This window comes from Odocoileus virginianus, chromosome 6 (genome assembly GCF_023699985.2).
Source record: "Odocoileus virginianus isolate 20LAN1187 ecotype Illinois chromosome 6, Ovbor_1.2, whole genome shotgun sequence".
NCBI lineage: Eukaryota > Metazoa > Chordata > Mammalia > Artiodactyla > Cervidae > Odocoileus > Odocoileus virginianus.
In genome coordinates this window covers 79,125,280-79,150,950 of record NC_069679.1, presented here as the reverse complement: position 1 = coordinate 79,150,950, position 25,671 = coordinate 79,125,280, and the positions used below count along the sequence as shown (strand labels likewise).

General features: G+C 42.3%; 1 protein-coding gene across 1 annotated transcript in view; it reads right to left on the bottom strand.

Annotated features, from left to right (window-relative positions):
* Positions 1–25,671, bottom strand: part of TSHR (thyroid stimulating hormone receptor) — a 162,719-nt gene that overhangs the window by 126,967 nt on the left and 10,081 nt on the right. The window lies entirely within an intron of this gene.

Genomic DNA, 25,671 nt, shown 5'->3' with positions numbered 1-25,671 from the left:
AATTATATTCCTTTAGAAGGGTACTTAAATCACTTTCTTATGACTCTGTAAAAGAATGAATCATTTGGCCCATGAATAAAAGATAACATTTTAACATGTCTTTTAACTGTGGTTCATTGGTGATACAGTGAAAGTAAATGGAACTAAAATAAACCAATCAATAGAGGTACATCTTATGATGAGACTTTGAAATTTTTATAAATGCAGTAATTCACCGAAGAACATTAAAAGAACAATGTAAAATGAGCAGGTAATTTTACAAGGTCGTGAGAAGTAACTAATTTTCTGTTACCTTACTGTGATTTTACCAAAGCAACTTTTGGTTAACTCTATTGTGTGCTCATTATGTTACTGAACTCCATAATAATTTGTTTGCTTTAATACTGTTCAAAAGAAAATATCTTTCATATAATCATAATATGCTACTACTATATGAACTGCATTTCCTTGCCGAAAAATTAAAGAAAAATATGCTAGTTGTTTATTGCACAGCTGCCAGCTTTTTCTGATTTAAGTATTAGGGGCTATATTATATTCATTTAAAAAATTTTTGTTTTATTTTAGTAAGAACACTACTGACCTATCCTCTTAGATTTCTAAGTATATAATACATTAAGTGTGCAACACATTATTGTTGACTGTATTTGCAATGTTGTGCAGATTTCTAGAGCTTATTCATCTTGATTAATTGAAAGTTTATGCCCCTTGATTAATAACTGCTCATTTCCGACTCCCTCTAGCCCTGGCAATCACCACTCCACTCTTTGATTCTGTGAATTTGACTACTTAAAATGCCCTGAATAAGTGGAGTCATGCAGAACCTTGAAAACATTAAGCTAAGTGACATAAGAAAGTCACAGAAAGACAAGTAAACACTGGATAAGATTTTCTAAGGAGCCTGGGTTATGTGCAAAAAGAACAAAGGTCAGTATCTTGGTGAAGGTCAACCTTTCATGAACAAGACTCAGGAGACGAGAGGAGGATCTATTCATTACAGAAATATAATAATCTATGGAAATGTCAATTAGAATAAAAATTAAACTGCGATATTTCAAAGTGGCAGTGTTAAGAGTGAGAAGAGAGCTTTAGGACAGCAGTAATCACAGAGTTGAGTCGAGGGAGGGCGGACAGGATTTTAGCAGATTGCACCTAAGCCGGACTTGCAAATGTATAGTCTTCTCTTTAAGACAGAGAATGGGTTGTTACAATGGGGAAATTAGATAATATTTGTGTGGTGAAGGACAGAGCATGAAAGTAATAGTAAATGTAAAATGTTTACCATTTGCCAGGGATTATTCTAACAATTTACACAGATTAATTCATTCTATTTTCCACAACACTCAGGTAGGCACTACTATTATCTCCATTCTATAACCCAGGAAACTGAGGCACAGGGAAGTCAGGTAGATTCATTCAGCCAGGTCCCACACAACTGGTATCAGCAATAGGATTTAAATCCAGCCAGTGACACTACAGTCTGTGTTCCTAACTTCTACACTTTGCTAGAAAGGGGAAGGTATAGGGAAATGGAGCCCTTATGAATATGCCGTACGCAAATATGTGCTTGAATTAAGATTACAAATAACTCACTTCAGTTTGGGCCAAGTTCTGCTGCTGCTGCTGCTGCGGCTAAGTCACTTCAGTCGTGTCTGACTCTGTGCGACCCCATAGACGGCAGCCCACCAGGCTCCTCCATCCCTGGGATTCTCCAGGCAAGAACACTGGAGTGGGTTGCTATTTCCTTCTCCAATGCATGCATGCATGCTAAGGCGCTTCAGTCGTGTCCAACTCAGTTCTGCTTCTATGAGTTACCAAAAAATTGTCCCTGTCCAGAGTGCTTGAATTTTGGACTCGTGGATAAGAACTGTGCTCCCACAATAGCTGAGCGTGTCAGGAAAGGATGGGGAGAAGTGAGTGTGTGTGGGGTGGGGTACGGCCTTGGAAAGGGCTGAGAATACCCATTCCTTTGTGACGAGAGAGAGGGGGAAAGGGAGACCAACAAAGCTAGGTCCCGGCTCTTCACTCCCAGCTCCCACCAGCAGCTCTGTGCTATTTCCTTATCCAAGTTCGGACAGACGCCACACAGGATCCATTCTGCCCTCTAAGGTCTACTATGGCCTGTCCTTGCTTTTCCTGTATTTTACTTAACCCACCGGAGGGTCAAGGTGATCTGCACGTGATTTTGCCTCTCCCTTCCAGGTGTTACTAAGAAAATGAAGAAAGACATTGAAGGGCAGAGGATGCTACTAGAGAGATTCTTTCCATTTCCAATTTCCCTGGCAATATTCATTCATTCATTCATTCTTTTGTTATGCACTGGGCAGCGTGGGGAGACGCTTTAAAGAAAACTGTTAAAAACTTGGGAGAACGCTTAAGGGACAAGAGAAGCAAAGCTGAAAGGCTTCACTGTGACCGCTGCCCCCAGGACAACAGAGAGAGAAAGAGAGACTGAGGATGAATCATGAAGAGACTGTGAATCAGGGCTTCCAAGTTGGCGCTAGTGGGAAAGAACCCAGCTGCCAGTGCAGGAGATGAAAGAGAGGTGGGTTTGATCCCTGGATTGGGAAGATACACTGGAGCAGGAAATGGCAGTGCACTCCAGTATTCTTACCTGGAAAATTTCACAGTCAGAGGAGCCTGGTGGGCTACAGTGCATGGGACTGCAAAGAGTTGGGTAAAACTGGGTATACACACACACACACACACACACATACACATAAATCAGGCTGACAGGGAAGAAAAGCATGGGAATCTGAGTAGAACCAGTGAAGGCTGAAAAGTTAACCTGAACAGTATGCTCTTTTTTCCGGAAGGTCTTTAGCATCTGTCACCTCCCAAGCCACCACCAGGCTCGGGTCCAAGGAGCCTTAGGTTTCTTTGTTCAGCTGACCGGGGCGGAGGCAACTCAACTGGAAATGAAAAGGAAAGCCTGAAAAAGTTCTTAGTGATCCAGGTGATTCCCTGGACATTTGACATTTTAATCCATATGAACATCAGTGAGCACTGTGTTGGAAGCCGGGATATTTCTGGTGGTGCTTGAGGTAGATATGAAGCAAAAAACTCTGAGACTGCATTCCGGTTTACAGCTGATTTCTGGTATATGGTATTACAATGTCTGGCATCTTAATGGTTAAAAAACCTTCAGTAAGCTGGCCAGAAAATTTAATACATGTGTGAGATACATTCCAAACAACAGACATCTGGAACACACTCCTATACATTGAGGACTGACCGTTTTTAAACTCCCTTTGCCAAGGTTACTAAAATTAGTAGCAGAACAGAAATTAAAAATAATATATTCTTGTGACTCAACAGCATGGCAACATCTTCAAACCCAAAGCTTAATTTTAGAGTCAGTATTATTTTATTGGGCATTTTCTAGAACCACAGAGGATGAGTTGGCAAACCATCCCATCTGGCAATATTAATGGAGAAATTCTGCTTTTATCTTTATAACTGAAGTAGCTCTGTGCAGTTTAATTATCAATGTGAATGGGGGCACAGGTGGTATGTTGATTGAATCTGTTGATGCTGCAAAAGGGAGAGAAATAGCAAATATGTTAGGTTAGAGTCACAAGGGCTTCCCAGGTGATGCTAGTGGTAAAAAAACCTGCCTGCCAATGCAGGAGATGTAAGACTTGGGTTCGATCCCTGGGTCAGGAAGATCTCCTGGAGGAGGGCCTGGCAACCCACTCCAGTATTCTTGCCTGGAGCATCCCATGGACAGAGGAGCCTGGGATTGCAAACAGTTGGACGTGACTGACACGACTTAGAACACATGCATGAAAGAGACACGAATACTTTGCTCCTCTTCCATCTTCTCAGTGTATTATCCAAAATGGTAGCAGTTTGGAGGATCATGTTGTGTAGAAAATTGAGAGAAAAAAAATGTATAGCCTAAAAAAGATTTAGTAGGTAGGAGGAGGAAAGTCATTAAACATAAGAGAGATTATTTCTGATTTGATCTGTGAGACCCAAGTAGACACACCTAAGACCAATGGCGCACGATTTTCTCCAGTGTAGGAAAGTGTAACAGAATTCTTCAAAAACAAGGTTGTAAATTCCCTTTACCACATGTATTCAAAGGGTGAATATCATGAATCAAGCACAGAAGAGTCTTACATTTGGCAGAAGATTAAAGTGGATGATCTTCTAGTTCCTCTTTCCAATATTAAAACTCTATAAGTCCATGAAAATCATAATAACTAACTACTCATTTTTTCCCCAAGCAACATGATATCCTTAAAATTGGATGCCAATGAGAAAATTCAAGTTGATGCTAAGACCCTAGCTGGTCATACAATTGTGCAATCAAGTTTTAAGTGTTCTTGATGGAGCCAGCCAACCTGGGACTGCCCATTTCCTTAGTCATGGAGATGTACTTTTGGAAACCAAAATCTGCAGTGGGCAAAAATCAGTCCAAGCCATGTGGCTTTCCAATAGGGTATGATTACAAAAGAAGCCAAAATTATTATAGCCCAGAAGGGGGAAAGTCAGCAGAACTCATTATCCTTATAAAATACATTCTTTGATCCTTCTTTCCACCATACTGCATGCACTGTTTCTTGGGCTATCTCGTGGTCATCGAGGTCAAGATAATGTTGTATAGATCTCATTTCCATTATACTGGCTTTAGAGAGACTGAGTGCCAAGATTAGCCATTCCAGCTTCTTTTTAGAATAGTTACAATTTAAGAAATGCAAGTTTTTCATTGTTGGACATCAATTTGAGTTCTTTAGAATGCCATACTAGCTTCTTAATTTTTATAAGTAATAATTCAAGGTGTTGTAGTATGCTCACAACGTTGTAGTGGAAGTCTCCTTTTTTTTCCATTATAAACCTGTCAACCTTGTAATTATTTGATCAGTGTCAGCCACCTGTCTGGAATGCAAATTCCATGGGAGTATGCACAACTTATCTGTCATGTTCAGTATCCCATTTCCAGTGCCTCGCATAGGGTTAGCACTCAAAAATATTGATGAATAAATCTAGCAAGGAAATGATCATCTGATCCTTCCAATGCTCCTCATTATCTTTCACTTTACATCACAACATGCACATACACAGACACACACAGCTTACTTTTTTGGAAAAGTTTCTTAAAAAAATAAAAATAGCCTCCCTATTTGTTTCATAAATTGCAGAGAGAAAGCAGTACCTTCTTGTCCCCTCATCCCAGGTCGGAGCAAAGATTCTATATCCTCTTTTTAAACTACTTATTAATCTCTGTGACCATCTGTATTAAATGGGACAGTTCACAGTGGTATAAGCACAAATCACCTGGCTTTCAAGGTTCCCCTCTAAAGCACAACAAAACTGTTTCCAAGTCCCATCCAGAGGAGAGTGAACGGCTTCCCAAGTAGGTAACACTACTTCATGGGACAGTCGAGACAGGCAGCCTCACAAGAAAAATGTAAGTAAATATGAAAGATATCCTGCTTCTGAAATACCTTCAAATGGCTTTTCTGGCAACGTTGCTTTCGGAGAGGCAGAATGAAGGCAGCAGGATTGTACGTCAGTTCAGTTCAGTCGCTCAGTCGTGTCTGACTCTTTGTGACCCCATGGACTGCAGCACACCAGGCCTCCCTGTCCATCACCAACTCCCATATTCTACTCAAACTCATGTCCATTGAGTCGGTGACACCATCCAACCATCTCATCCTCTGTCGTCCTCTTCTCCTCCTGCCCTCAATCTTTCCCAGCATCAGGGTCTTTTCCAATGAGTCAGCTCTTCGCATCACATGGCCAAAGTATTGGAGTTTCAGCTTCAACATCAGTCCCTCCAATAAACACCCAGGACTGATCTCCTTTAGGATGGACTGGTTGGATCTCCTTGCAGTCCAAGGGACTCTCAAGAGTCTTCTCCAACACCACAGTTCAAAAGCATCAATTCTTCAGTGCTCAGGTTTCTTTATAGTCCAACTCTCACAGCCATACATGACCACTGGAAAAACCATAGCCTGACTAGATGGACCTTTGTTGGCAAAGTAATGTCTGCTTTTTAATATGCTGTCTAGGTTGGTCATAGCTTTTCTCCCAAGGAGCAAGTGTCTTTTAATTTCATGGCTGCAATCACCATCTGCAGTGATTTTAGAGCCCCCCAAAATAAAGTCTCTCACTGTTTCCATTGTTTCCTGATCTATTTACCATGAAGAGATGGGACCAAATGCCATGATCTTAGTTTTCTGAATGTTGAGTTTTAAGCCAACTTTTTCACTCTCCTCTTTCACTTTCATCAGGAGGCTCTTTAGTTCTTCACTTTCTGCCATGAGGGTGGTGTCATCTGCATATCTGAGGTTATTGATATTTCTCCTGGCAATCGTGATTCTATGTACTACCTGGATTGTATGTACTACATGGGATTGAGAGGCAGGGAGATGGGCACTGTTAACCACTAGCCTTCCCTGTCTTACAACAAGCAGACAATAGTTTAACCATGACAGTCCTAATGATAACATTATCTGGGTTTGTATATTGTCCACTTGTTCTCTAAACACTGACATCTATTATTTCATTTGAACTTTGTAATAACACTGTTAGATAGTTAACATAGGTATTCATTATTGTTATTGTTATTACCATCTATTTTTCATAAACAAAAACCACAGGGCTTAAATGACCATTTTAGAGTTAAGGTGCTAGTTATAGGCAAAGCTAGGTCTGTCTGTCTCTGGGTGACAAAGCAGTGTGCTGGAGCAATCACAGGACTAAAGCCTGCTTTATCTCAACCCCATTTATTATCTATATGACCTCAGAAAAATCCTTGGCATTTTTGAAGCTTTGCTTAAATATTTTTAAAATATAAGCTAAAAAGGTATAGAGGAATAGGGAGGAACAAAGGGCTAAATGCTCTGTAAGGTATCCCTGTGAGATGGTATTACTCTTATTCCCAAAGGAAGTACAGAGCAAGGGGCTTCACTCTAAGTCCCAGGGTGACTCCTTCTAACTGTATGACCTTGCCTGAGTTCTTGAACCTCAGTAAACCTCAGTTTTCTCATCTGTAAAATGGGAACAATAAAACCTGACTCTTCACCCTCGTGGCAGTCCTATGCATGTGTGTGCTAAGTCACTTTAGTCATACCTGACTCTTTGTGACTCTGCAGACTAGCCCGCCGGGCTCCTCTGTCCATGGGATTCTCCAGGCACGAAGACTGGGGTGGATTGCCATGCCCTCCTCGAGGGGATCTTCCTGACCTAAGGATCGAGCTTGAATTTGCTGCGGCTCCTGCACTGGCAGGCAGATTCTTTACTGCTGAGTCACTGGGAAAACCCAACGGCCTTGCGAGTCAGGGGTAAATGACATTAAGCGCAGGAGACAGAAGGAGGCAGAATGGTACTAGTATAATAATAATGATGACAGTGACGATGATGATGATAATGCCTGCTTCACAGCGGAAGAAACCGAGATTCAGTAGCTCACTGGTTTCGGCTCAGAGTACCCACAGAACAGACCAGTACGAGACTTGCGAAGCCAGGGTTCAGGCCTGTGTTTGCTCTGGGAGAGACGGAATTGGTGAGCGGACACTGGAGGAGAGGAAATTTTCTTCTTTCTCTCTCGATCCCACCACCTCCACCCTCCTCAGTTCACAGGGTCTACGTCACTGGGATCTGAGAAAACAGGAGCCACTGGGGACCCAAGGAGGAAGTGGCATGAGACTTCCCCTCCTCAATTGCTCTGGGAACCCCAAGAAAACTTAGGCAAGAGACAGGATTCCTAGAGGTGCCACTGTTTAAACCCCAGGTCTTCTCGATTCCTAGAAGGATACTTCTTCTCCCTGAGGAGCAGACCTGAATTTGTGGGAGATTTCTGGCCCCTTCCGTTGCTGGAAGGAAATTTCTGAGATGAAACCTGCTTGTCTCTTAGTGCTCCTTCTGTTGGTTGGCTGAAAGTTTACTGCGACAGAGCAATATGATTCAGAAAATGTTGCAATAAACACGCTGTAGTCACCTCCTAGGCCAAAGGACACTGTTTCCCAAAATAAAGAACAATCATGGGACTATGCAGTGTTGTATTGCATCATAATGTATTCAAAAGCAGTTCAAGTCTCCCAGGAAAGAGAGAACGTACTGGAGAAGCAAAGAACATCTAAGTATCCAAACAAGACTGGGGGGGTTATGTTGGCACTTAGGGATTTAATTGAAAGTTTGCTAGAAAAGAGCAAGAACTCTTGATTTAGTTCCTGCTGATGCATTTATTTGAATTTCTATCTCAACAGAACACCACAGGGTTGCAATTTTGCAAAATTTATTTTATTTATAAGTGACTGCAGCTGGTTTTGAGACACGAGATAGGAAAACCGGATCAAAATCATGCAAGTTCAACAGAAAAGAACTTTTCTGACTTACGAAAATACACAGAAACTCCAGAAAATCATCTATCCTTCTTCAGAAAAACCAGAACTAGTTTCATCTACATGAGAAAAGGGAAAATGAAAAGTTTAAGATTGATAAGTAGGTAATTCAGCCCAAGAAGCATCCCATACATCCAGGTATTGGAGACAGAAGCAGAGTAAGCTCCTCGGTGGGTCCACTGGTTCTCTGCAAGTGGGGGTCGTGCTGAGCCACCAATGTGCAGAAAGGTAACACACGCGCTTTCTTCTTCTCTTTCTCACACACATGCCTTGGCATCAGTTGTGTTTTATAAACATGTATAATGTGCAATGATTAATTCAGTACTTTAGCATGGAATTTACAAGTAAATGTGTATATTAGGAGGATACATTCCAAAACTTAGTCATAAGAGTGCATGATAACTTGCAGCTAGAGATTATGTCTGGATAATTTGCCCAGTTCTCAACTTTAATGGGCAGAGCAGCATGCACTCAGTGTAACTGTGATCACTGCCCTTGGCATCAGCCTGAGAAAAGTGTTTCAGAAGTATGGATTATGTGCTCAGTACTCCGCTAGGCACAGAAGGGCCTTCTATCAGCAGAAGGTCTAAGCCTCAGGGATTCAGCCTGGGCCTTAACACTTGCCTCTCTGTCTTCTCGAGGAGCCCATTCCATTGCTGGACAGCTGTTATCTTCTTGTGCTAAATGCAGGGAGGCTATCATTTCTCTTTATTTGAATGCCCTATACTATTCATATAATTAATACTAATATTTTTAGAAATTTCATCTGCCTCTTGGCTCTTTTTATAGTTAACTAAAGCTCCAAGAGGTTTTTACCATGAAATCTGGGCTGGTACTAAGACCATCCTGTAAGTGTATAATTTATTATTTAGAGCTGATTATAGGGTTTATATTTATCTCGATTATTTCATCCAGCACATTTTGATTTATGGCATAGCCTACTAGGATTATTTTTTAATCTCCTCATTCAGCAGATATTGATTAAGTGCCCATTAAGTGCTAGTCCCTGTTTGGGGTTGTGGGGTCAAAAGAAGAATTAAGTCACAGTCTCCCTTCTTGAGTATTTCATGTTCCAGTCAGGAAACAGCACAAAAGCTCTTTCATCAGGCAACATGTTAGGACCTATAACAGAAGTTTAGGTATTAACATGGCTTCTCTGGTGGCTCAGTGGTAAAGAATCCATCTGCAATGTAGGAGACACGGATCAATCCCCGGGTTGGGAAGGTCCCCTGGAGTAGGAAATGGCAACCCACTCCAGGATTCTTGCCTGGGAAATCCCATGGACAGAGGAGCCTAGCGTGCTACTGTACATGGAGTTGCAAAAGAGTTGGACATGATTTAGTGACTAAACAATAGATAACAGAAATGCATGTAAAGTACAATGAACATGCAAAGAAAGAAGAGATTTAAACACTTGCTAACATTTTAATATTGATTTATGATTGGCTTACATATCTTATTTAATTCTCAAATCAATTCTGATGGATAATAGGATTAGTAAATAATCCTCAATTTACAGAAGAACCAGAGGCTCAGAGCAATTAAATGGCCCAGCAAATAAGAAGTATCTTTTCCCTTTATTTAGAAAAGCAGGACGAAATGGTCCCATTGTTCTGTTGAATACTTATTTTCCAAGGTCCCCCATAGTCCACACAGAACCCTCAGAGACTGATGACTGCATCTCTTCATCAGCCTCTGAACATGTCAATGTGAATTAATTTAAAGCAACTTCTCCACCCATATGTCAGTTGAACTTGGTCTGCAAAGCTCCTTTCAAACTTGGAAGTCTGTGAGCCTCCCTCCAGCTCCTGTTTGTCATCGGTTGTTGTAGTCTCCTCTGACCACTTGCTCATCCTCTAATTACTCTTCCTTTACTATAAACATGGTTTGTAAATGTCTCCATTGTGTTGAGTTTTATTTTCAATTCCCAGACTTTTCTCCCTCCTCATCTCCAGTATCCGACATTAAAATCTGGAAAGGGTGATAGGGTTAATAATAAAAATGAAGCAAAATCCTTGGACCTGTCATCATTAATTGCTTTCAAATTTTGGCCTGGCCTTACGAAATTTGTTTCTTTATTTCCCCTTTGAAAACAAACCTGGGTTATTGAACGTCTGGGCTGGAATTTCTGCTGAAGAAAAATATTCAGAGGCTCTTGAAGTGTGTCCAAGTTCTCAAGTCATTTTTGTAAGTAGGTAAAACCACTTGTCTGAAAAAAGAGTTCTTTTCCCTGCTCGAGTGTTTTTATGTCCTGGGCACTGGCGAGCAAGATGTGTGTTAACATATGAGGACAGAAAGGGACAGGTTAAAAGGGTGGACTCTTTTGTACTCGACTGAGCAATGTAATGGAAAGAGGAGTTTATAGATCTTTTAATGTAGCATAATGACTTTGGAAGAGAAAATACTGATTTTTAAAAGCCATGTATGAATTCGCAAATGATTGACTTGATTTTCTCTCTCTCTTGATTGAGAGAAAAATTAGGACTTGTTCAATCTGTGTTTTAACCTTCTTATTCGTGAATGTCACTATTGTATAAGAACTTTTAAAAGTTTTCCTGTTTCAGGCCTGTGTCTTAAAACTGCCACCAGTCTTGTCTTTCTGGCATCAATATGGAAGCTAATGCAGTAACGATCATAACAGGCTCAGGTCGGGGATATTTTATTGGATGCCTCTTAGGTGCATCCTCTTCTACTTTGGACTCAAATGAGAAGCCTTCTAATTGGACATGGAAGCTGGCTTTCTAAGGAGCCATCAAAGAAGCCAGACGCTGCCCCTGTAACTGCAGGGGAGTGACTTGGATCAGTGGGAACCAAGCGGTGGGGGGAGTAGGTAAGGGCCTTCTCACATGCTGCCCTAGAGCCTGGGTTTCCTGCAGGGCCTGTCCCCAGATTCCCTACATGGCTCTGCAGATGCACCGGCCATGTGACCTGCAAGCTTCTTCCTGCCTCATTGCGGAGGAAGCCGTACAGAACATCCCGGCAGTAGCTTGCTTCCCAGCCGTCCCTGCCTTCCTTCTCCGACTCCACACTCTCACATCAGCAAGTAACCCCTGCCTCAGAGATGATAAAGGACAAGATGGCTATTAGTTTAAAATATCAATGATATTTTCCAGGGAATCCAGGACGAGATGGCTATTAGTTAAAAATATCAATTAACTAGCACGCTAAAGTTCATTTCAATTCAGGATAATTCTGTGAAACTGCAAGGCACTAGATTAGATATTACAGGGGAAGCAGAGCTGAATAAAATCCAATCGCTGCCTTAGGCGCTAATAGTCTAGAAGAGAAGATAAAATAATTGCGTGGGCACCATAGCTCCTCTGAAGAGGAATTCGCAAGAGTTGCCTTCTAAATCTGGCTCTATGGGTCGCTGGTTCAAGAACAACATTTATTCTTTCTGGGCCTTGGTTGTCTCAGCTGTAAAATACAGGGTTGCCTTAGGTAACCTCCAAAGTCTTTCTCCACATCTAAAATCCTGTGACTTTATAAATTTGACAGGTGCACTTTCTGAATCCAAATGCTGTGGGAACCGAGGGCTTTAGAGATTTGGGAAACATTTGTGAAGAATGAGGCATTTGAGCTTGCAGGATTTGTTAGGGTTTTGATAGGCACTTACAGGGCAAATGAACGTTTCAGGAAGGAGGAGAATCAAACATGAAGGAACACAAAAGGAAAAGTATAACGTGCATGCAGGAGAGTGTGGCTACTTGATTTGGGCTGAATTCAGGGGTAAATGACTACCTAAGTCAAAGACAGTGGTGAAGCAGATAATGGACGATCTCAACAGTCAAGTTGAGTTTGGGCTTTATCATATATTCATTGATTAGTGCTTGCTTCAGCAGCACATATACTATCATGTATTCATTGATTCAATGTATCTATAGAACACTTGCCATGTGACAGAGAGCAAGGTGCTGAGAACACAGAAATAAGACAGAGTTCCTGGCCTTAAGAGGGTGATGATCAGTGGGCAGGAGAATGGGGAGCACTAGTGAAAGCAGTGTGTAAAATTCTGTAACATAAATCTGGACTGCAGAGAATGAAAGCGTGAAACGTGTCAGAAGTATAGGCACATTGAAGAGGCAGAAGAGTGACTGATGATGGGAGACAGAAGACAGCGGGAAAGAGTGAAGGGTGACTAGCTCTGTTGATCGGAAAAGGCATTTGCTTTGGATGTTCAGTTTAAGGTCCTTCCAGACAACCAGGCAGAGATGTCTAAAAAGTAGAAAAAGTTTTGGTCCTGTGATGAGGTTAAAATGTTGGAGCAAGAGACTGAAGTATGAGTGTGTTCTCTGAATAACTCATGGCTCCGGGAGGGATTGTCAAGGGAGAATATAGAAAAGATCAAGGAGACCTTAAGGAAAGCCCATGCTTGGGTGTCTGAAGAAGTAAGAGGCATGAGTCTGGAAGACAGAGTTGGGACTTCCATGGTGGTCCAGTGGCTAAGAACCTGTGCTCTCAATGCAGGGGGACTGGGTTCAATTCCTGGTGGGGCAGCTAAATCCCACATACTGAAACTAAGACTTCACATGCCAGTTAAGACCTAGTGCAGCCAAACAGATAATAAATAGAATAAATCAATAAAAAACAAGACAAGAGTCAGCCTATTAGAGACACTGGACAACCAGCATAAAGGATGTCAAGGGAAGAATGAATGTAAAAGATTCCCCAAGACTGGTGACCACCTACATCAAAGTCATTTGAAACATGTATTAAAATTTGGACTTTTGTGTATGGATGGATCTTCAAGAAACTGTTAAGTGTTTGCCTTATGGAACTTAAGACGGAGGTTGGCGAATAATTTACAAGTTAGCATTTACCCATTCAGTTCAGTTCAGTTCAGTCGCTCAATCGTGTCCGACTCTTTGAGACCCCATGAATCGCAGCACACCAGGCCTTCCTGTCCATCACTAACTCCCGGAGTTTACTCAAACTCATGTCCATCGGGTCGGTGATGCGAGCCAACCATCTCATCCTCTGTCGTCCCCTTCTCCTCCTGCCCCCAATCCCCCCCAGCATCAGGGTCTTTTCCAATGAGTCAGCTCTTCGCATGAGGTGGCCAAAGTATTGGAGTTTCAGATTCAGCATCAGTCCTTCCAGTGAACACCCAGGACTGATCTCCTTTAGGATGGACTGGTTGGAGCAATTTACCCATTAGTATTATTTAAATTTTTACCACAGGCATATTTTACCCAACTGAACAAATATATTGAAATGCACATTTCCAACTTCTATCTCAGACTTACTAGGAAAGAATCTTCAGGAATGGGGCCCAGGAACCAAAATTTTTAATAAGCTCTCCTGGCAATTTTAATCATAGTCAAATTTGGAAACCCTAAAGGAGCTTCCCAGGTGGCACTGCTGGTAAAGAACCCGCCTGCCAATGCAGAAGATGTAAGAGACGCAGGTTCAGTCCCTGGGTCAGGAAGATCCCCTGGAGGAGGGATGGCAACTCACCCCAGTATTCCATAGGGTCACAAAGAGTCAGACATGACTGAAGTGACTTAGCACGCAAAGGAGACAGCTTGTAACAGAGCTTCCAGTTCTTAGAATAAATGTATTATGGGTAAAAAGGAAAGGGAAGGGCAATAAATTCAAGGACCAGAAATCATCCAGAAGATAAAGGCTGAAAAGAAGCCCTGATATCCACAGGATAGCAAGTTTTGGTAGAAGAACGGGGCAGAAGTAAGCTAGAAAGGGGGTGAGGAATAAACAAAAATGAACAGACAGTGGCAATGAGGAACATGGGAGTGAAGGGAAGATACTAGAACCTGATTACATCCATGAAATTAAAAGACGCTTACTCCTTGGAAGGAAAGTTATGACCAACCTAGATAGTATATTAAAAAGCAAAGACATTACTTTGCCAACAAAGGTCCATCTAGTCAAAGTTATGGTTTTTCCAGTGGTCATGTATGGCTGTGAGAGTTGGACTTTGAAGAAAGCTGAGGGCCAAAAATTAGATGCTTTTGAACTGTGGTGTTGGAGAACACTCTTGAGAGTCCCTTGGACTGCAAGGAGATCCAACCAGTCCATCCTAAAGGAGATCAGTCCTGGCTGTTCATTGGAAGGACTGATGCTGAATCTGAAACTCCAATACTTTGGCCACCTGATGCGAAGAGTTGACTCATTGGAAAAGACCCTGATGCTGGGAGGGATTGGGGGCAGGAGGAGAAGGGAACGACAGAGGATGAGATGGCTGGATGGCATCACTGACTCGATGGGCATGAGTTTGAGTAGAATATGGGAGTTGGTGATGGACAGGGAGGCCTGGCATGCTGCGATTCATGGGGTCGCAGAGTCGGACACGACTGAGCGACTGAACTGAACTGAACTGAGGGGTAACTACACCCAGCGAAAAGGTTAGCATTAGAAATTTAGCCTAATCAAGGTACTGCCTTGTCGGTTACTGGAAGACAAGAGTGGGCTCCCGGAGCTGAGCACCTGATGGAGAAACCGCAGCTCAGGGTGAGCCCTGCTGTCAGTGAGAAACTGTGGGATGCAAGCCTTTATGTTTTTAATTTAATTTGAAAGTGTGGGATGCAGCCTAAGACTTGAAGTAGAACTCAGTTCAGTTCAGTTCAGTCGCTCAGTCGTGTCCGACTCTTTGCGACCCCATGAATTGCAGCACGCCAGGCCTCCCTATCCATCACCAACTCCTGGAGTTTACTCAAACTCATGTCCATCAACTCAGTGATACCATCCAACCATCTCATCCTCTGTCGTCCCCTTCTCCTCCTGCCTTCAATCTTTCCCAGCACCAGGGTTTTTCAAATGAGTCAGCTCTTTCCATCAGGTGGCCAAAGATTTGAAGTAGAATTAAAACACAATTAATAAAAGAGGATTGAACTGGAATTGAAGTACTCAGATAGAAATGATAAAGAAGAGGTGTCACGGGGACAACAGGAGGTAGGAGAATTGGCCAGAAGTCACAAATGCTGGCATCTGGTGTCCGAGTGAACAGAAAGCTGTCCCTTGGGCGGGGAACAGCATTGCTTTGGAAATGACATAAGGGAAGCACCAAGACTGCTTTGCCTGGCTTTTTTTAAATTAAACTGGAATATAGTTGATTTACAATGTTGTGTTAGTTTCAGGTATGCAGTTAAGTGACTCAGTAACACACATATACATATATTCTTTTTCAGGTTCTTCTCTATTATAGATACACAAGGTACTGAATATAGTTCCCTGTGCTTACGGTAGGTCCTTGTTGTTTGTCTATTTTATATATAGTAGTATGCATCTGTTGGTCCTCAAATCCCACTTTATCTCTCCCTCCCCTTTCCCCTCTGGGAACCATAAGTTTATTTTCTAAGTTTGTGAATCAATTTCTGTTTTGTAAATAAGTTCATTTGTATGATTTTTTAGATTCCACACAGAGTGATATCATATGATATTTGTCCTTTTCTCTATGACTTATTTTACTTAGTATGATAACCTCTAGGTATATCCATGTTGCTGCAAATGCATTGCCTGGCTTTTTTAAAAAAATAATTAATTAATTTATTTTAATTGGAGGCTAATTACTTTACAATATTGTGGTGGTTTCTGCCATACATTGACATGAATCAGCCATGGGTGTACATGTGTCCCCATCCTGAATCCCCCTCCCACCTCCCTCCCCATCCCATCCCTCAGGGTCGTCCCAGTGCACCAGCCCTGAGCGCCCTGTCTCATGCATCGAACCTGGACTGGCGATCTGTTTCACATATGGTAATATACACGTTTCAATGCTATTGCCTCAAATCATCCCACTCTCGCCTTTTCCCACAGAGTCTAAAATTTGGCTTTTAAGAGAACTCACAGATGCAGGAATGGGAAGGGAGTAGTACTTGGCAGAAGAACAGATGGAATGCTATCTTCAGAGGGTACCAAGTACCAATATAGAGGAGGCCTGAGCAAATTTATATGCAGAGAAAAAAAACTTGAGTAAAAAAAAGAAAGGTCTGCAGTGTCAGAATGATGGGACAAATACATTTGATCTTAGTCAAAAGGCCAAGAAGCAATTGATGGGGGAAATAAAAGGCTGATAATGGAATTTTCAGAAAGACACTAAATATTTTCAAGTATCTTTGGAAATAATTGTTTGACAATTACATTCTAGTTCCTATTATATGCTGGCTTTTGTGCAAGGTGATCTGGCATCATTAATCAAGAGGACATCCTCCACCATCTCTGAGATTATACAGTCCAGTCTAGAAGACACAGACAAGACAATATACAAGTAAAATGGAGTGACAGAATGAGGAAACATACAGTGCTGAATTAGGTCTATGTAATCTAGACTTGAGAAAAGTCTAGAAACTAATACCTAATTTATATCATAAAGTTGATAGCATAAGATCTATATCTGTTTTCCTTAAGACACTGTCTCCATCACCCTACACAGCCCCTGAGATAACAAAATGTCTGTAGAATGAATAATCTAGAAACTGAAAGATTGAGACTGCCTGGAAATCTATATAATCCAAAAAGCCTTCCCACTATAACCACCTATAAATTTGGGGTAATACATAACAATTCTTTCAGTGAATAGATAAACTCCCCTGGTATCAAGAGAGAATGACAAACAGAATGGGAAGCCTCATGTGTGCTCTAGAAACAGGAAAGTGATAATGGGGAAAGAATGGCCAGACTCATTAACCTGGGAGCTTGACTTTTAATGCTGACACTGTCCTAAGAACAGATCTTGGCACAAGTGAAGGGCACAGTTAGAATTAAGATGCTGCTCTAATATTAATATTGGCAACATAAGATGGCTATACACTTAGTAAAAAATGTGAGTCAGAAAAGATCAGTGCATTGGCCAGAGTTTGTATATCTCCTGTACACATTCTATATTAAAAATGCTCTTGAGAGGCTGGAATGCACCTACCCACAGATGTCGGTGTTTGAGTTAGCATTCAAACAGCTGCCTGGCTGAGGCATCACCCAAGCAGTGATAGTGACACAAAGTGTGGACCTGAGTGATGAAATCCCTGCCACTGCTCAGACAAACCAGTGCAGAACTCCTGATAAACTGTGTCCAGCTCACAGCCCACACTGCACAAGACTCTCAGGACAGCTCTGCTGAAGGTCCGCTTACAATCCAAAATTTAAAAATAAGGTTACAGTTCACCATGAAAGAGCTAGGACACCATACACTTAACAAATTGAGACCCCAATAATTTCAGCAAATGGAGCAATTTCATAGTGGCAATAAAATAAGTTTGTTTAAAATAACTCAAAACATAAAGGATGTAACCCAAACCACGAAAAGAGCAACATTAAAAAAGAACAGATGACTGTAATATAACAGACGTGAAAAATATATGTAATAATACTGAATGGATTAAACAGGAAAGTAGTCAGCAAAAGAACAGTGAAATGGAAGACAAAGCTATGAAAAATAGACAAGACATAGCGCAAACATATCACATTGGGAAACATTAAACAGAAGCTAAGACAGAAGAATGGAAGATGGATGATCCAACATACATCTAAGAGGGCTTACAGAAGAAAAAAATGGAGAAAATGAGGAGAGACAATATTAAAGAGACAATGACTGATGACTCTCATTTAAAATAGGATGAGTTCAAAACAAATAAATAAAAAATAGCTACACACATTCTAGTAAAACTGTTGACCATCAAAGACAATGAGAGACAACGAGACCTTAAAAGCAAACAGAAGTCACAGATTAAAAAAAAAATTGTGAAAAGAACGACAATAGACTGTGGGCAGATTTCTAATACCAACAATAGAAGGCAGAAGACAATAGAATTATATCTTGACCTATAGTTGGGAAGGAAGGAAAAGATAGGCTAAGGGTAGGGCTTTCACTGTTTCTATTACATTTTATTTATTTAAAGTATAAAATATAAAGGACAGAGCTGAAGCAAATAAGGTCAAGTGTTAATTTCTGGTTAATCTTGATAATAATACATGGCTATCTGCATTGCTAAATTTTGTCCTTTTGTATATACAAATTATAATTTTAAAAAGTAAAGGATGAGTAAGAGTTAATCAGAAAAAAAAACAGGAGTGGAGATAAAGAGTGTTCCAGTAAAAAGAAATAGCCTATGCAAAAAATGCTCAGGAGCAGCAGAGTGCATACACATTCTAGAATATAAAAGTAATGAAAAGTGGTTGAAATAACAGAAGTGACTGAAATGGAGGGAAACTCTTAAGAGATCTGCCTGAAAAGAGAAGAGGGCCAGATCGCACAGGTTTCACAAACCATGTAAAAGAGTCTGGAATTTCCCCTGAGAGCACTGGAAGGCAATAATGTATTTTAAACAGGGAATGGAGACCCTACCCTAGTACATTTTAGATTTATCACTCTGACTGCTGTGTTTAATAAAGACAAAAGAATCTCCATTTATAATGTTCAGGTGGAAAACAACAGTGGTAGTGTGAATTTGCATGGCAATAACACAAATGAAATGGAGACAGATCCAAGAGATATTTACATTGGTAATGAATATGGATTTGACAGTAGGGATGTGTGAAAAGACGGTATCAAAGATACTATTATATGGAGATCATTTTGAGCATCTGGGTAAATGGTGATCCACTCACTGAAATAAGCAGACAGAGTGTTTTGGCTAAGAAGATAATGAGGTCACTTTTGGAAATACTAAATTTTAGGACTCAGTAGGATATCTAACAGGTATTTAGATGATACAGATCTAATGCTCAGGAAATAGACCCAGCCCAAAGATCTGAAATTGCAATTCATTAGCTTGCTCCTTGGAAGAAAAGCTATGACAAACCTAGGTAGCATATCAAAATACAGAGAAATCACTTTGCCAACAAAGTATGGTCAAAGCTATGGTTTTTCCAGTAGTCACGTAAGGATGTGAGAGCTGGACCATAAAGAAAGCTGAGAGCTGAAGAACTGATGCTTTTGAACTGTGGTGTTGGAGAAGACTCTTGAGAGTCCCTTGGACTGCAAGGAGATCCAACCAGTCAATCCTAAAGGAGATCGGTCCTAAATATTCATTGGAAGGACAGGTACTGAAGCTGAAGCTCCAATACTTCGGCCACCTGATGTGAAGAACTGACTCATTTGAGAAGACCCTGATGCTGGAAAAGATTGAAGGCGGGAGGAGAAGGGGACGACAGAGGATGAGATGGTTGGATGGCATCCCTGACTCAATGACATGAATTTGAGCACTCTCCAGGAGATAGTAAAGGACAGGAAAGCCTGGCGTGCTGCAGTTTATGAGGTCGCAAAGAGTCAGACACAAGTTAGCGACTGAACAAGCATCTCATTCGATATGCGAATTGGAGTGGACCAGATAGGGGAAGTGAGGTCTGAGAAGAGAACTTAATAAATGACAGCAGTTTGAGTGATGAGTAGAAAAAGAGAGGCTTGTAAAGAAAGCCAAGGATATACAAACAGAAAAGATGAAAGAGGAAAATGAATGTGGCAGTCATGGAGACAGACCACTCCAATCACCCTGGAAGAAACAGCTTTTGCTTTAGTTGTCAAGAGGCAATTAACTGCCAGCCTCCAACTACAGCATGTGCGGGATTTGTCACAGGGGTTGAACCAATACTGCTGTGCTTTCCCTGGGAAGCCCAGAGCCAGAGACTGCACGCAGCAGCGGCACTAGAACCTAAGCTTTCCACAAAACGTGGGACTCCTCCAACCAGCAATGTTCACTCAAGAGCTCCTCGTGGGAATAAAATCATCTCATCAATTGCCAGGAGCCCGTCTTTGTCACTGGCCACCCCAGAACTAGCATAAATGCAACATTAACAGAGACTCCATCCCAATACCATAGACCCCCCTCACCACCCACTTATCAAGGCTGATCTGGCTACTACAAACAGTGGAAGTTCAATTGGTTATTAAAAGAAATCAATGTGGCATTATTACTTTATAGCACCACATGCCCACTCGGTGACAAGTTAATCACACTGAGCCCTTTCTTCCTAGAAGGACCAGTGGTTTATTGTTATAAGAGTGGACATTATTGGTCACTATTCATCTTTCCTGCCTCGAGAGCCTCACCACTATCTGAGAGATTTCAAAGGGTCTGATCCACAGGCATAGAATCTCATATAACAGAGCATCTGACCACGAGACCTGCTTCAGAGAGGAGATGGGGGGCAGGGGTGGTGGTGAACCCATGTCACGGGATCCACTGGCCATATCAAGCATCATATCATCTAGAAATAACTGATTTTACAGAACAATGGAATAGCTTTCCAAAGGCACAACTGAAGTGTCCTCTGCCATGATGGAGTACCATTATGCAGGTTGCATATTAGGATATCATGTCCATTAGGATACTGTGTCCCCCAACTGGTTCAACATCTTAGTATCTGCCCTCACTGCGCAACGGCAGCCCGACCTTCAGGGATGATCAGAGAGCCACTCTGAGGCACCAGGCAAGCAGAGTGTGAAGTGGGGGAATCCAAGGGCGATGTCATCACTGACAAATGCTACCAAACGTTCAGTCCAGGGAAGGCTCTAAAAATGTCCACTGAATTTCACAACCAAGGCTGTTGGTGTCTTTGGCAAAGAAATTTTTCAGTTGAGTAATGGGGACAGAAGCCAGATTGCACTAAGCTAAAGAGTGAATGGGAAGTAAAACTATCAAGAGAGAGGCTTGAGAAAACCACGACTGCTCTGCTGTGAAGGGAAGAAGACCAGGAAGCAAGAGTGGTAGATGGACTAAGATGTGAGAACTATAAAGGAGTGTTTTTTAGAAGACAGAGACTCAAGTGTGTTTAGGTAACAGTGGAAAGAATCTGGGAAAGCAAGAGAGCGGGGAAAAGTCTAGGATGAAGAGACCAGCAGGCAAAGGAAACAGGAGGAGAGATTCCTCTTCCTTTGCTGTGTGAGTGGAGGAGGTAAGGATGGACGTGGATGCTTTCAAATTAAGGACTTGCTGTTGCTTTGTTTTTGTAGCCAAATTCCCCCAACATCCCTGTATGGTCCATCTGTGTTCCTGAATATTTGATAAGTGTGGTGGTGGTGGTGGTAGTTTAGTCGCTCAGTCGTGTCCGACTCTCGCGACCCCGTGGACTGTAGCCCACCAGGCTCCTCTGTCCGTGGGATTCTCCAGGCAAGAATACTGGATGGGTTGCCCTTCCATTTGATAAGCATAACCCCCCTGTATTCTTACTCCGCTGAAGAAAGAGCGTTCTTGAGAAATGAAGAGCCCCCTGTACACCTGAACAGTTACTTCCCTGGTCTTCCCACCAGTTCTTCAAGGTAGGACAGAGCCATTCCTTGGCTTCCATTTCACAGTGAGACACAGAAAGGTTAAGTGCCTTGCTGAAATGTTCACGACTCACTGAAGGTCTCCTGACTTCTGATCTCCATTTCTGTTGACCATGCTGTCTATAGTCTTGTCACATAGTCTTACAAGCATTTCCTTACTGCATGGACACCTCCATCCTCTCCTCTTCACGATGGCTTTTAGCTGACACAGCTTTAACCACGATATTTTCTCCTCCCCACTTTGCTATTGACATTGAAGATATTGGATACAGTATACAAAGAAAGCATAGCCCCTCCAGGTCCTTTTATTTATGTATGTATGTATTTACTTATTTTTGGTCATGAGATACACACTTTGTATAAATTGCTGTTTCTAAAGAGCAAAAGGGGGACGTCCCTGGTGGTCCAGGGGTTAAGAATCCACCTTGCACAGCAGGGGTGCAGGTTCGATCCCTGATTGAGGAGCTAAGACCCCACATGCTGCAGCTAGGACCTGAGGCAGCCAAATATATACAAATACAACAACAACAAATGGGTGAAATGAACCAGAACGTTGACTGTCACACAGAACCGAGTCAGACCAACACCTTAATGGATTCTTCCATGCTTCGTAGAGCGCATTTCAGAACTTCTGGCTTTGTTGTTTTAGATTCCAGGGATTGAGGATGGTTTTGAAATGGCAACTTGGTTATGCTACATAAGAAGGCCAGCCAAGCATTAAATAGGGGCATCTGGAGAGTCTGGAAATACTAACAGTTCTTTTTAGCCAAACTCTGACACAGAACAGATAAACCTTTGTTAAAGATTTACAAGCCGTATTGGGACAGAGACCCTCCCAGCTAGAATCGTGGTCACTTTACGTTCCTCACAGTAACTCCTAGGGGATGAATAGCTCTGGAAGAAGATAAGAAATCTTGTAAATCTGGAGAATGCCCCTTTTGCACAGCACACACATGTTTTTGCTCTTCTTAATAAAGCTGCACAGCCCTCAAGCTGAACAGCTGGTGGATGGTCCCTGCATGGAAGCTTGCCCTTCCCAAGTCACTGTCATGCCCACATTGAGGGTTAAATCAGGCCGGATCTCACAGCCTCTCAGACCCACTACTGCTGTGGTGAAAAAAGATAACGTGTGATCCAGGCTTTACTCTGGTTTACCAGGTACTGCACACGCATGCCACCGGCATGACCTCACGCGATCCTCACAGCCATTCCATGATGTGTGTGGGGCTAGCACGCTTTGCTAGCTTGTGCATTGAATGAGTTGAGCAAATAGTCTCCCTCCCAGTGAGTGGGTGGAGAGCTAGGATCATTGATGCATTTATGCCTGTGCTGGGTCTTCGTCACTGCCTGTATGCTTTCTCTAGTTGCGGCAGGCGGGAGCTCTTCTCTAGTTGCGGTGCACAGGCTTTGAACTGCGGAGGCTTCTCCTGTTGCAGAGCACAGGATCTAGGCATGTGGCTCAGCAGTCGTGGTGCGCAGGCTTAGCTGCCCAGGGGCATGTGGGATCTTAGTTCCCAGACCAGGGATTGAACCCATGTCCCCCACACCGGCAGGCGGACTTCTAACTGCTGGAACACCAGGGAAATCCCTGGAGAGTGAGGATTTGACCACATACCTTCTGCCTCCAAGTCCAGAGTGGGTTGGGAAGAAACAGCTGAGAAGTAAAGTCTGGTAAACATAAGAGGAAGAATAATTTGCTTCTCTCATATAACCTTTTTTATTCTCATCAAGTTTTCTTTCTTGGTGTATCAGTTAAATGTTTAATGGAGGTAGAGAATATGATTATAAGAAACACCATTACAAATGGGGTATTGTTTGAGTTCTGCAGTTTCCCTATAACAAAGAAAAGTCCTTAGCATAAATCCTGGCTCTTAAAAGAGTGAGAGTTTTGGATAATGGCTCATGCATTGCTATTAAGTCACCTCTTTGTACAAGTGTGGACGGAGATCACCACGAGATCCAGAGGGACAAGAACACGGTGTTCCTCGCCCAACTGGCTAGAAATAGTCTCACTCGCGGGACGGGTATTCTTAAGACCTTTTGACATGGGAAAGTAGTTCTGAAGCTCTAAGCCTCTGAGAATTAGTTTGTGTATGATTATGGTGCTCGGGTCATTATATCTAAGGTGCAAGGCATTTGGACAAGGAGTGGGGGAGCCCTTTATACCGGTGGGTCAGAAATGAACGTGCCCGAAAAACTCTGAAAGGAAACAAAGTGTGGCCTTCTACACCTGCATCCCCAACCCCACCCCGGGCCACTGGTCTGATCACCCACGTTCTTTCTGTCCCAGCAACGCTGATGGAACATGCAAACATTATATTCAGTAAAAGAAGCCAGACACAGAGGTCACATGTATGATTCCATTTGCATAATATGGTTGGAAAAGATAAATCCATTCCCAGAGACAGCAAATTAATGGTTGGCAGAGGCTATGGACAGGGCAGGAATAGGGGTTGATCAGTACAGATTGCCTTGAGAGATGATGAGAGTTTGGAACTAGAGATCATGGCTGTAAACATTATGAATGCACTAAATACCACTAAATGGTGCACTGTATGAATTTCACATCAATGAAGGCAGGTGGGGGGGAGGAGAGGGGACAGAAAAGGACCAGATTAAGGACATTAACCACAAGACAGTAGAGAGAGCCTTGGATTTAGAGTTAGGAGACCTGCATTTGAATACTCTTTTTCACTTATACGTGTTGTGACATAAAAGATAAGAGAGGTGACATTTCTTAAGTCTCCGATTCCTCATCTAAAGTGGAGTCAAACAATTACCTCACACGGCTACCGTGAGTCCTAAACGAGATACAGTATGTGAAAACACATAGTCTTGGGCTGGACACGGAGCTGACACACAGAACATCACGTAACACAAGAAAACAATGTAACAGTGATGGGCTTTTTAAGGCAGGACAGGAAACCCACTGAATTCATACTATAGCTCAAACTGTTACAACACATAACTTGGATTAATAAACCATAGTAGATAAAAATATTGAATATTTTCAGAAATCTTCTCTGAAGGACTAGATGATTTTGAAACTTAAGTTTTCTGGCACCGAGGCATTAATTTAACCCTAAAAATGACTGTTATGGCCAATTCTTAACGCTATGGCTGGGTTTGAATTATATTGAGTTACTCTCTCTCATCAATTTAAGATGCACATTAAAAAGAAAACTTTAATATCTGTGAAACCAGGAGTCCACTGATCAAAAGAGAGGCTGGTTCACCCTAAGGAACTTTCTACAGTGCCACCCTAGAGGTGATTCTCAAACCCAGAGGACAAAATGCCTCCTTCTATGGATGCCAACCAGTGCCAATACAATGGACATGAATGAAACATCCATGGTGATAGGGATTAAAGTCGAAGAAGGGCTACTTCTCATCAAAGTGAGTCAAGATACCGCTTCTGTCAATGCCTGACCTGCGGACAGCAGAGCCTCATGCTGGACCATTAATACGGCAAATTTGCTCAGAAAACAGCCAGCCACTTGCTGGCAGTTTGGTTACATTGCACCCTTTCCCTGTTATAGAAAGTAGTGATTCATTTAAAAAAGAATCTTTACGTTGGGTTTGGGTTTTCCTCCCCTGATCTCAATGCCTCCACCAGGGCCACTATTCAAGGGCTTATAAAATTCTTGATCTACCACTATGAAACCCTGCACAATACTGAACAAGCAACTGGTACAACACTGCATCACAACATTCAACCAAGAGACACATTTCATGGCTGAGAAGGCACAACAAAGAGAACATGACCGCCACCCACTAATTCTACCGTAACTCATCGGGCAGAAGCGGACTGCCTTATAAAATGAGGGGCTGACCCACTACGGGCTCAGCTAGGGGAGGGACAGGGAGGCCTGGCGTGCTGCAGGCCATGGGGTCGCAAAGAGTCAGACACGACAGAGCAACTGAACAACAAGGTCGCAACTCGGAGGCTGAGTCCTGCATGGTTGAGGACCTGACCTAGTGAAGTACACGCACACACTGAACCAGCAGCTGCTGTATGCTATCGTGTTCTTTAAAGCTAGAATACCTGGGTCTGAAGAGCTAGGGCTGTTGCTAGGATTGACCCTTCTCGCCATCACCATA